Source organism: Gopherus flavomarginatus, chromosome 1 (assembly GCF_025201925.1).
Source record: "Gopherus flavomarginatus isolate rGopFla2 chromosome 1, rGopFla2.mat.asm, whole genome shotgun sequence".
Classification (NCBI taxonomy): Eukaryota; Metazoa; Chordata; order Testudines; family Testudinidae; genus Gopherus; species Gopherus flavomarginatus.
The window spans coordinates 336,349,101-336,362,403 of NC_066617.1; the positions used below are offsets into that span (position 1 = coordinate 336,349,101).

The window sequence follows — 13,303 nt, forward strand, 5'->3', positions numbered from 1 at the left end:
TGAGCCTGATTAGTTCTTCGATGGAAAACCCAGATCTATAGAAAATTATTTAGTACATATGACATTCTGAGTCCATGATAAAGTAATGCTCCTGCATGGTAGCAGGGGTCCCTGTAGGGCTCAGTGGTGTGGTCTTTTTGGAAAGACTTTAAGCAGATCTTATCTCTAATAGTCATTAAAGACCAATTGCTCATGAGTAGGGGTGCAAAATTTACAATTCAGTAGCTTCATTCTGCCTACTTATATTTCCAGTGCGGTTTCCTTTGGATGCTGACTGTATACTACCCTATGTGACCCCAACAATTGTATAGTGTTGCTGTGTACTGAACTACTTAAAGAACTACTTATTCAACCCTGGAGATGGCTGCACTTCAGTGTTGAGTGAAGTGAAATGTATATTTATGTAAATATGGTTTATTAAGTCTCTTTGGGATCTTTGGGTGAAAAGGCACTATGTAAATTTAAAGTTGGTGACATTACTGTTTTCCTTAGAAAATGGTGGAGGGCTGAGAACACTTATGCGGCTTTTAAAAATACATTTCACCATAGTGATGTAGCATTTTAGCTTTTAAGAGCGTTAAAGTGGTTATTTTTCTGTAGAATACTGTGTTTTAATCTAGTAATTTAACTTCCTTGACCCTTTTGTAGGGAGTCATCGCTTTCAAAGCTAAACCAGGCAATGTAGGAAATATCTATTTTGATTTGACACGTTCTGTATTTTCAGTCATATTGCCCATGACAGTGGATTACTTTACCCTTCCTTTGAACATTGGTGTATAGTAAAGTCTGCTTCTTACTATTGAGATAGGCTGTGGAATAATATTTCATCTACAACTTAAACAAGTAGAACCTACTTGTAAGTAAGTGACTGGGCATGCTGAATGCAAAATAACTGGAGGAAACTAAGGTAACAATATAGCATGAATAGATTTGGTAGATTAAAAAGATAAGGTCATATGTTAAAAGTATTAGGTTTTATTCAGACATAAATGACAGAAAGCATCAGTCTGCATGTATGTTTTCTGGGGAGTTAAAAAGAGACTACAAAGCAATATGTAGTAAGAATTACTGTTTTTCTGTCTGTGTTGGTATAATGAAGGAAAATAGAGACTAATCATGGAAATAAGTTAGAAAATCACTGGACTTTTATGGAGGTCCTGGCCACTCATCCTTTATGTCATCACCAAGACCCCAATCCTGTGAACGCTTACGCACATGTTTAAGTTCACTACTGTGAGTAGTAAGTCCTATTCAAATACTGGGACTGTTCTCAGTAGTAAAGTTGAGCATATGCATAAGTGTTTGTAGGATCAGGGCCCAAATGAGATCTAAGTTTGAAGAATTTAATAAATGTAGGAAAAGGGGGCAAGCAATGAAGTGCTCAGCAACAAGAACATGTGAGGAGGCTGATAAGAAGAGTCCTGATGGAAAGAGGAATTGATGAAAATAATCATTTCTTTAGGAATGTCTACAGTTATGACAGTGTGTAGAGTACAGGCACTGCCAGCCCAGGTAGCACAGATATAGCTAGCGGTGTAGATGGGTAGGCACTGCTTAGGCAAATAGAGTGCTCTACACTCCTGAACTCCTTGGGTATATACCCTGCATGCTTCCACACGCCCAAGCAGTGCCTCCCATATTTACACTGCAATTTTCAGCAGTGTAGTGTCCCATTATCTCCTCTTTGCCAGAGCTTTCCCCCTGTCACCCCGCTGCTGGAGCCTTTCTTTCACTGCAGTGTGTAGCTGCGTGCCACAGAGACAAGTGTGGACACAATCTGTCTTTCACTGTGGCGCATAGCTGTGTGTGTACTGCCTGCACTCTGCACAACACAGTAAGTGAAGACATAGCCTTTGTTTCCCCCATATTACGTTATTTAAGTTACTGATTAACAGGTCTTATGAGCAGATTATAAGTTAGCTTTTGGTGATGAACAGTAAGGTTCTAACATCAGGGAGGAGTTTCTTATAGCAATATTCAGTCTTTTCAGTTATAAAAGCAGACAAGCAGAGTTTGACAGTTACCTGGCACTTGGCAGGTAGGTGGATGTCTCCCAAACAACAGGGGCACCGAGAGTGTCTGCCTCTAACTGGGATGGATGGAAGAAAGCAGTATATGTGTTGTATCTTGACTTTAGTAAGGATTTTAACACAGTCCCACAGGGAATTCTCAGAAGTGTCCTAGAGAAATGTGGACAAGATGAAATTCATATAAGGTGGGTGTACAATTGATTGACAGACTACTCAAAGAGTAGTTATCAATGATTTGTTGTCAGACTGGGAGGGAGTATATAATGGGTCTCGCAGAGGTTAGTCCCAACTCCAATACCATTCAGTATTTTCATTAATGAGTTGGACAATGGAATGGAACGTATGCTTATAAAGTTTAAAAGTGGACTTCAAGCTGGGAGGGGATGCATGCACTTTGAAGGATAGCATTAGACTTCAAAATGACCTCGATAAGTTAGAGAATTGAGCTGAAATTAGCAAGCTGAAATTCAATTTGAGAGCCATGCTTAAGAAAAGATATAGATGAATTGGAGAGAGTCCAGAGGAGAGGAACAAAAATGATAAAAGATTTAGAAAACTTGACCTCTGAGGAATGGTTAAAAAAACAATGTATAGTCTTGAGAAAAGAAGACTGAGAGGGGGACCTGATACGTTTTCTCATATATTAATGGCTGTTAGAGAATGGTGATCACTTGTTCTCCATGTCCACTGAAGGTAGGACAAGAGGTAATGGGCTTAATCGCAACGAGAGATTTAGGTTAGATATTAGGAATAACTTTATAAGGATTAATAGGATTTCAAAGGAAGTTGTGGAATCCCCTTTTTGGAGGTTTTTAAGAACAGATTGGACAAATACTTGTCAGGGATGGTCTAGGTTTACTTGGTCCTGCTTTAGTGCAGCGGGCTGGAATTGATGACTTATTGAGGTCCCTTTCCACTCTACATTTCTGTGATTTTACTACCTCTGTCTATGAAAACAGCCTTCCTGGTGACCAACACTTCTGCCTGAAGTATGGAGAAATGGGGGCTGTGATGGCAAGCCCTCCCTTTCAGTGTTCTTCAGAGACAAAGTTGCATTACATTCTCATCCTTGATTTCTACCTACAGTTTCTTCTGAATTCCATATTAATCAGGTTATTCATTTCCCAGGTTTCCTTCTGAAGCCACACCAGTCCAGGGAGGGAGACGCCTTACGTTCTTTGGATATCAAAAGAACACTGGCCTTCTGCTCAGACAGAACCACGCATTTCAGGGAAGTTTTCTAGACTGTGTATCAGTTGCTGACAGATCCAGAGGATCTGCAATTTCATCCAAAGACTTTCAAAGTAGATTTCTGTTCATATTATCTCTTGTTATTATGCCTACATTCATCTCCTTCTAGAGTGATAGCCCATTCTACAAGGTCCCAATCTACTTTTATGGCCCTGTTGAAAGATGTCCCAGTTGCTGAAATTTGCAGAGCAACAACCTAGTCCTCAATACATACCTTTCCAAATATAATGCTCTGATTCACGCTTCTAGAGCAGATGCTGCAGTTGGCAATGCAGTCTCATCTTCAGTGTTATATCTGACTCTGAGGCTCCCACCTTCATCAAGGGATACTGCATGGGAGTCATTATTCATGTTGTGCAGTAACTGACCTTCTTCCAGATGTGTCCCCTTATGAGTGCTCCACTACACGCCCCCACCCCGCCACCCTGTTGCTTCAGAGTCTTGTGTCTTGGGACTTTGCAGTAGAGAAGGAACTGGGGACAGTTCACTTGTGTAGCTACATATATCCTTGGAATGGGTCAAGGGGAGGACTAGAGTGCATGCAGGAGCTTAATGGACACTGCCACCAAAAATCTCCCGTGAAAGGTGCGTGTGTGGTGGTGTTTGCTCAATTCTCCATGCCTCATACTGACAATGTACTTGTTAATATTTTCTCTTCCAACAAATACAGAGTTTATTTACCTTCTAAATCAGAGTTTTGGACAATTATGACAAGAATTAATTAAAAGTTGCAGGCCTAGTAATACCTGGCTGATTAGATGCCCGAGGGATCTCCTCAGAGGAAATGTCCATCCAGAGAGGATGCTGTTTGCTGAAAATCACGCTTAGTAATAGGACTAAAATATTGTGTGCATTGGAGTTTAATTTGAGACAAGCTGAGAGAAAAATACGGTTGAGCTGAAAAAGTGCAGATAATGATTTAAGCAATAACTCCACTGAGATCATGTACAAAGTAATAAATGTCTCTTACTCTGACTAATGTAATACCTAACATTACTAATCAGAGGGGTAACCGTGTTGGTCTGGATTTGTAAAAGCAGCAAAGAGTCCTGTGGCACCTTATAGACTAACAGACGTATCGGAGCATGAGCTTTCGTGGGTGAATACCCACTTCGTCGGATGCATGCGACATGCATCCGACGAAGTGGGTATTCACACACGAAAGCTCATGCTCCGATACGTCTGTTAGTCTATAAGGTGCCACAGGACTCTGCAGCTTTTACATTACTAATGTAATTAATGTTTTAATTGCTTTACAATATGTAGGTTTAGAGGATATGGAAGCAAGAGCTCCAGAACCTTTAATTTCTCTGTATATTTCCTTTTTATAAGGAGTTAAACTGTTGTCATTGTCTCTCTTGGAGTCAGATTCTATTCCCATTGAAGTCAGTGGGAATTTTTCCATCGACTTAATGGATATTGGATTGGGCCCCTGAAATGCAGGCAGAAATGGTTTGAAAAATTTCCCCAGGTTAGCACTGTGATAGCTCAGACTAAAACGTGAGACCTGTTTAAAAGATTTTCCATTTTGTGAGTCTCACGGGATTTAATCATGCACATTATGTTCATCACGTTAAGCAACATATTCTTTCTCTGTTATGACAGCATGTCTTTGATTTTTTTAATAGTTTGGTTGCTCTCATTCTTGTAGCATTCAATAATGCTTTTGAAATGACTTCTCTGTTATGTTATGTTGCATAGGAAGTACTGTGGCAAGTGAATTAGGATTATGCTCAGGTTTTTTACACATGTAGATAGAGCAATATAAACATTTTCTGTAGAATTATAATCCTGTCTCATGTTACATAAATAAGAAAAGTTAAATACAACAATAAATACCACACACATAAATTAATCATACAGCAGTGGCATTACCTACACTTAAATGATCAAGAAATGTTTATTCTTGTTTAAGTTTATAAAATACTTAACTTTCTAACAAATACATCCCCAGTATGAACAGACATGGCTAAAAGCACTGTGACTATGTCAGAGCAAGATTATATTTTGAGGCAGAGTTTGAAAGAGGGTTATATTTCCAAATCTCGATACTATTTCTAGGCTATCTTTCTCTCATTTAAGTGGACAGTACTGCTTGTGACTGGGTTCCCAGGGTGCAGCCTTTATCGTCGACCACTGAGACCTTCAAACCACCAGCCTGGGCAGCTTCTCACACAGTGATGCTGATGTCAAGTTACAAACTCTGATAGGCACTGCACTTAATCAGAGGCAGGAACACACCCAACTCTGTTACATGAATGATCTCCCAGTCACTCATGAACCATCAATAGGGAGTCTCAAGCCAGTTCCCTCCAGCTCCACAGCCTTGTTCGCCACTGTCTCAGTATGGAATGGACACACTCTAGTCTTTGTAAACTGAGCTGAGATTTCCCAAGCACTTCATCCAAAACAAACTGTTTTAGGTAAAATTTAAAACAAGTTTACTAACTACAGAAAGAGAGTTCAGGTGATTGTAAGTAGCAGGCATAGAGATCAGAGGTGGTTACTTAAAAACAAAAATAAACATGTAGTCCAAGTTCTACAAACTAAGTGGGATTTGAATCAAGCAGTGTCTCACTCTGACAGATGGTACAAGCAGTTTACAGATCCTCAGTACACTGGACCACCCTTCCCCAGTTCAAAGTCTTTGTTCTCCAGGTGTTTGGGGAGGGGGAGTGCATTTATCATGTCTCTTCCTCTCTCATATTTTCTACGAGCTTGCTAGAAATATTTTTGCTGTGACGTGGGGATCAGGCAGTCGCTATTGGTCAAGCACTCTCCATTGCATACCTGCTCTCTATGAGAAGTCTCTGGGATGGCCATTGGAAGAGTGGATTCCCTTTAATGAGCTGTCAGTACGTCTTGCAGATCCTTTGCAATTGAGAGGTTGGTTCTGGGCATCTTCCAACCTCACAACATATTTCAGTAACGCACATAGCAATGCTTCATAACTTCACATACAATGATAGTACATAAATCCAACAGGATATTAATGTTCAACAGATCAAGATTTTCAAAATGATACCTCACAAGGTATAGTTTATACAAAACACATCATGCTCATATCACCAGGGTGAATACGGAGGTTTTCAGGGTGCTACTTTGGGGTACAGAGGATCACACTGCTATAACAAGGTTGTCCTGGGTGAGCCTCAAAATGGAACATGTCTTCCAACAGCGAAAAACAGAGCTAAGAGCATATATTCAGTCAGCTCGGGGTGGGAAATGCATTCCTCTCTCAATAGGAACTGTTTTACTGGCTAGATACACATCTTATAGGTGTGCGTTTCCAGCTATATTAGATATAAAATCAACTATTTTAAGTTAGAGTAATTTGGACATAAAATGGCATGTGTCTGCAGATTTTCATACATTTTCAGCCAATCTGGTTCTCTATGGCCTTACTCATGTAACTGGGAAATGGTTCCAGCTGCCCAGCAATATTTGGTTTTCAGTAGCTGAGCAGTGAAAGAGCAATGAATTAGTTTGCTGAATGCGATCTAAGTTTGTTTTTAAGCCTTCCTAAGGGTTACACATTAATTTATGATCTGGAGATGTCATTTTAGGATAATTCCCAGCTATCCTGCATTTTTTAAAATTATTAGTATTAGCACTTTCAATCGAGGTTGCAGGGGAGACTAAGACTCATAGACTCATAGACTCTAGGACTGGAAGGGACCTCGAGAGGTCATTGAGTCCAGTCCCCTGCCCTCATGGCAGGACCAATTACTGTCTAGACCATCCCTAATAGACATTTATCTAACCTACTCTTAAATATCTTCAGAGATGGAGATTCCACAACTTCCCTAGGCAAGACAGAGGAACTGACAAGCTAGTTAAGGGATAGGGTGGTGGCCTGGTGCCTGCTGGGGGTTTTTGTTGTGTTGACTACCAGGCTTTAGGTGGGAAGGCCATGACTGATACAGAGGTAGCAATGAAAGATACAATGAGGATGACTGGATGTGGAAGCTGCGGCATGTATGTGATCTTGGAGAGGGTGCTGAAAAGTGTTTTGTCTCCATGAAGTACCATCTGATAGAGCTGATGGAAGAAAAGATACGAGGACTGGAGATGCAGGTGGAAACTCTGGTTGAGTTTAGGAGGGGGTTTGAGCAGATGATGGAGCACAGACACGAGGGGGCTGAAGGGATAAGCTCAGACATGCAGATGGAAGCAGGACCAAAGAATTCAGAGAAGAGACTGCTGGGTGAGGAAAGTGGACGGTGGAAGCATGTGACTAAGAGAACTAGGCAGAGGAAAAGATGGGCCAGTGAAGGAGAAATAGAACTCAGGAACAGGTTTGCAGAGTTGGAAAATGAAGAAGGGGCACAGCAGGTGGCCACTGAAGGAGAGAGGGCAAGGAAAAAGAGAAGAGCTGATAGTCCTACAAGAGGAGGGGAGGAGTCAATGGAGGCAACACCAAATATGAGCCCCAGGAGGATTGCAAGGGGGAATAGGAATCGAGAGGACTTGCAGCCAGTGGGTGTGGGGGATAGACCGGAGAACCACACTGTCACCAGGAAAAGGCAGGTCTACGTGATTGGAGACTCCTTACTGAGAAGAATAGACAGGCCTGTAACTAGAGCTGATCGGGAGAACAGAAGGGTGTGCTGTCGGCCGGGTGCTAAGATACAGGATATGGACCTGAGGCTGAAAAGGATCCTGGCGGGAGCAAGGAAGAATCCGTTGATTGTCCTTCATGTAGGAATGAATGATACAGCTAGATACTCTCCGGAATGTATCAAGGGAGACTATGCCAGACTGGGGAAGACGCTTAAGGAAATCGAGGCTCAGGTGATCTTCAGTGGGATTCTGCCGGTTCCTAGAGAAGGGCAGCAAAGGTGTGACAAGATTATGGCGATCAACAGATGGCTCAGGCAGTGGTGCTATAAGGAGGGCTTTGGGATGTACGGCCATTGGGAAGCATTTACGGACAGAAGACTGTTCTCTCGGGATGGACTTCACCTGAGTAAGGAGGGAAATAGACTTCTAGGATGGAGGCTTGCCGACCTGATTAAGAGAGCTTTAAACTAGAAATTTGGGGGAGATGGTTGGGAGATGTCCAGGAGATCTCCACGCTGGAATTTAACCTTGAGAGGGAAGTAAACAAAGTAAGAGGGGATACAGCCGTGGACAGAAGAATTGGCATAAGGAGGAAGGGTAATGTAGATAGCAGACTAACAGGTGATGCTGGTGGTAGAATGTCTGTGCCTAACAGGGTACAGAATGTGAGTGAAGCCAAACGGCAAAAATTAAGATGTCTGTACAATAATGCGAGGAGCCTAGGGAACAAAATGGAGGAACTAGAGCTACTGGTGCAGGAAGTGAAACCGGATATTATAGGGATAACAAAAACATGGTGGAATAGTAGTCATGACTGGAGTATGGGTATTGAAGGCTATGTGCTGTTTAAGAAAGACAGAAATAAAAGCAAAGGTGGTGGAGTAGCATTGTACATCAATGAGGAGGTTAACTGTAAAGAAATAAGAAGTGATGGAATGGACAAGACAGAGTCTGTCTGGGCAAAAATCACACTGGGAAAGAAAGCTACTAGAGCCTCCCCTGAGATAGTTCTTGGGGTGTGCTACAGTCCGCCGGGATCTGATTTGGATATGGATAGAGACCTCTTTAATGTTTTTAATGAAGTAAACACTAATGGGAAATGTGTGATCATGGGAGACTTTAACTTCCCAGATATAGACTGGAGTACAAGTGCTAGCAAGAATAATAGGGCTCAGATTTTTCTGGATGTGATAGCTGATGGATTCCACCAAGTAGTTGAAGAACTAACAAGAGGGGATGCCATTTTAGATCTGGTTTTGGTGAGTAGTGAGGACCTCATAGAAGAAATGATTGTAGGGGATGTCATAACCTATTCCAAGATTTGGACCTTAGCGTCCAAAATATAGGTGTTAGCATGAAAACCTCCAAGCTTAGTTACCAGCTTGGACCTGGTAAAGCTGCCACCACCCAAAAAATTAGAGTGTTTTGGGGCACTCTGGTCCCCCCAAAAACCTTCCCTGGGGACCCCAAGACCCAAATTCCTTGAGTCTCACAACAAAGGGGAATAAACCATTTCCCTTCCCTCCTCCAGGTGTTCCCTCCCTGGGTTCCTGGAGAGATACATATAAGCAAGCTCCGTGAATCTAAACAGAGGGACTCCACCCTCTCCTATTTCCAGTCCTGGAAACACAAGCACTTCCTTCTTCACCCAGAGGGTATGCAAAGTCTGGCTAGTAAATCTAACACACACAGATTTCCCCCTGACTTCTTCCTCCCACCAATTCCCTGGTGAGCACAGACTCAGTTCCCTGGAGTTCCCCACTAAAGAAAAATTCCAACAGGTCTTAAAAAGAAAGCTTTATGTAAAAAGAGAGAAAAATACATAAAAATGGTCTCTCTGTATTAATGTGACAAATACAGGATCAATTGCTTAAAAGAAATATGAATAAACAGCCTTATTCAAAAAGAATACAATTCAGAACACTCCAGCAACTACACACATGTAAATACAAAAAAAAAAAAACATATAAACCACTGTCCTTTCTGTACTTACAACTGGGAAACAGAAGATTAGAAACAGGAGGTAGAAAAATCACTTCTCATAGCCGAGAGGGACAGACACAAGACAAAATAAAGAACTCACACACAAACTTCCCTCCACCCAGATTTGAAAAAGTCTTGTTTCCTGATTGGTCCTCTGGTCAGGTGTTTCAGGTTACTCCTTTCCAGGTGAAAGAGACATTAACCCTTAGCTATCTGTTTATGACAAGAGACAACCTTGGTTTGAGTGATCCTGAGCTAATTCAGTTCAAACTAGATGGAAGGATAAACAAAAATAAATCTGGGACTAGGGTTTTTGATTTCAAAAGGGCTAACTTTAAAGAATTAAGGAAATTAGTTAGGGAAGTGGATTGGACTGAAGAACTTGTGGATCTAAATGCAGAGGAGGCCTGGAATTACTTTTAAGTCGTAGCTGCAGAAACTATCATGAGCCTGCATCCCAAGAAAGGGGAGAAAAACCATAGGCAGGAGTTGTAGACCAAGCTCAATGAGCAAGCATCTCAGAGAAGTGGTTAAGAAGAAGCAGAAAGCCTACAAGGAGTGGAAGAAGGGTGGGATTAGCAAGGAAAGCTACCTTAGTGAGGTCAGAACATGTAGGGATAAAGTGAGAAAGGCTAAAAGCCAAGTAGAGTTGAACCTTGCAAAGGGAATTAAAACCAATAGTAAAAGGTTCTATAGCCATATAAATAAGAAGAAAACAAAGAAAGAAGAAGTGGGACCACTAAACACTGAGGATGGAAAAGAGGTTAAGGATAACCTAGGCATGGCCCAATATCTAAATAAGTACTTTGCCTCAGTCTTTAATAAGGCTAATGAGGAGCTTAGGGGGTGATGGAAGGATGACAAACAGGAATGAAGATATGGAGGTGGATATTACCACATCTGAGGTAGAAGCCATACTTGAACAGCTTAATGGGACAAAATCGGAGGGCCCAGACAATCTTCATCCAAGAATATTCAAGGAACTGGCGCATGAAATTGCAAGCCTGTTAGCGAGAATTTTTAATGAATCGGTAAACTCGGGTTGTACCGTACCACTGGAGAATTGCTAACATAGTTCCTATCTTTAAGAAAGGGAGAAAGAGTGATCCGAGTAACTATAGGCCTGTTAGTTTGACATCTGTAGTATGTAAGGTCTTGGAAAAAATTTTGAAGGAGAAAGTAGTTAAGGACATTGAGGTCAATAGTAATTGGGACAAATTACAACATGGTTTTACTAAAAGTAGATCGTGCCAAACCAACCCGATTTCCTTCTGTGAGAAGGTGACAGATTATTTAGACAAAGGAAATGTGGTAGACCTAATTTACCTGGATTTCAGTAAGGCATTTGACATGGTTCCACATGGGGAATTATTAGTCAAATTGGAAAAGATGGGGATCAATATGAGAATTGAAAGGTGGATAAGGAACTGGTTAAAGGGGAGACTACAACGGGTCGTACTGAAGGGTGAACTGTCAGGGTGGAAGGAGGTTACTAGTGGAGTTCCTCAAGGATCGGTTTTGGGACCAATCTTATTTAACCTTTTTATAACTGACCTTGGCACAAAAAGCGGGAATGTGCTAATAAAGTTTGCGGATGACACAAAGCTGGGGGGTATTGCTAACACGGAGAAGGACCGGGATATCATACAGGAAGATCTGGATGACCTTGTAAACTGAAGTAATAGTAATAGGATGACATTTAATAGTGAAAAGTGCAAGGTCATGCACTTATGGATTAATAATAAGAATTTTAGATATAGATTGGGGACGCATCAGCTGGATGCAACAGAGGAGGAGAAGGACCTTGGAGTATTGGTTGATCACAGGATGACTATGAGCCGCCAATGTGATATGGCTGTTAAAAAAGCTAATGCGGTTTTAGGATGCATCAGGTGAGGTATTTCCAGCAAAGATAAGGAGGTGTTAATACCATTATATAAGGCACTGGTGAGACCCCACCTGGAATACTGTGTGCAGTTCTGGTCTCCCATGTTTAAGAAGGATGAATTCAAACTGGAACAGGTTCAGAGACGGGCTACTAGGATGATCCGAGGAATGGAAAACCTGTCCTATGAAAGGAGATTCAAAGAGCTTGGCTTGTTTAGTCTAGCCAAAAGAAGGCTGAGGGGGGATATGCTTGCTCTTTATAAATATATCAGAGGGATTAATATTAGGGAGGGAGAGGAATTATTTAAGCTTAGTACCAATTTAGATACAAGAACAAATGAGTATAAACTGGACACTAGGAAGTTTAGACTTGAAATTAGATGAAGGTTTCTAACCATTAGAGGAGTGAAGTTCTGGAACAGCCTTCCAAGGGGAGTAGTGTAGGCAAAAGACATATCTGGCTTTAAGACTAAGCTTGATAAGTTTATGGAAGGGATGGTATGATGGGATAACGTAATTTTGGCAATTGATCTTTGATTATCAGGCGATTAGTATGCCCAGTGGTCTGTGATGGGATGTTGGATGGGATGGGATCTGAGTTACTGTAGAGAATTCTTTTCTGAGTGCTGGCTGGTGAGTCTTTCCCACATGCTCAGGGTTTAGCTGATCGCCATATTTGGGGTTGGGAAGGAATTTTCCTCCAGGGCAGATTGGCAGAGGCCCTGGAGATTTTTCGCCTTCCTCTGCAGCGTGGGGCATGGGTCACTTGCTGGTGGATTCTCTGCAGCTTGAGGTCTTCAAACCACAATTTGAAAACTTCAATAACTCGGACATAAGATAGGGGTTTGTTATAGAAGTGGATGGGTAGGGTTCTGTGGCCTGCTTTGTGCAGGGGGTCGGACTAGATGATCACATAGGTCCCTTCTAATCCTAGAATCTATGAATCTATAATATGACCACCAATTATTTTTACCACTGCTGTCTGTAGTATTAACTCCATTTTACAGATGAGGAAATTCAGTCTTGGAACAATTCTGGTGAAATATCTTGTGTAAAGCCACTTGGTAAGTCAGTGGCAGAGAGAGGGATTGAGACTCATGCGTTTCTGACTCCCAGTTCAGTAGGCCATTCTATCCCCCATAACAGGAAAAAAATTTCTAGGGGAGATTCACCAATTAACTTTTAATGTAGATTCTAACATATCAGCTATAATATTTTCATAATCAAAGCTTGTCCTCTGAGCAGATCAATCCAAGAACAACTTAAGCTTTGGGAAATGAAGAACTACATAACCTACCAGTTGTTTATCCACTTGGAGGTTTTCTTGTTGCTTTGGAGATGATGTCATAAACAGAATTATTGCTTCAGGGCTTATAAACAGACTTATTGTTATGAGATGGAGACAAGGTTCAGTGCTAGAGAGGAGGAAGGGTCTTTGGCGGGATGATTTGGTACTGCTGGAAGGACTAACTTTTTGGATCCAACTGGTCTGTCCTGTCAGGAAGCTATACTGCATGCATAGCCCACTTTTACCTGCTACTGGTTATTTATTGCTCCCTTGAGCCAAGAAAATGCACAGTACATAGTGC

At 41.5% G+C, this 13,303-nt stretch overlaps 2 protein-coding genes across 5 annotated transcripts in view; one reads left to right on the forward strand and one right to left on the reverse strand.

Moving 5' to 3' along the window:
* CWF19L2 (CWF19 like cell cycle control factor 2) overlaps window positions 1–13,303 on the forward strand; it is a 175,137-nt gene that overhangs the window by 47,355 nt on the left and 114,479 nt on the right. The gene's annotated exons all lie outside the window — the stretch shown is intronic.
* Window positions 1–13,303, reverse strand: part of AASDHPPT (aminoadipate-semialdehyde dehydrogenase-phosphopantetheinyl transferase) — a 1,013,205-nt gene that overhangs the window by 34,247 nt on the left and 965,655 nt on the right. The window lies entirely within an intron of this gene.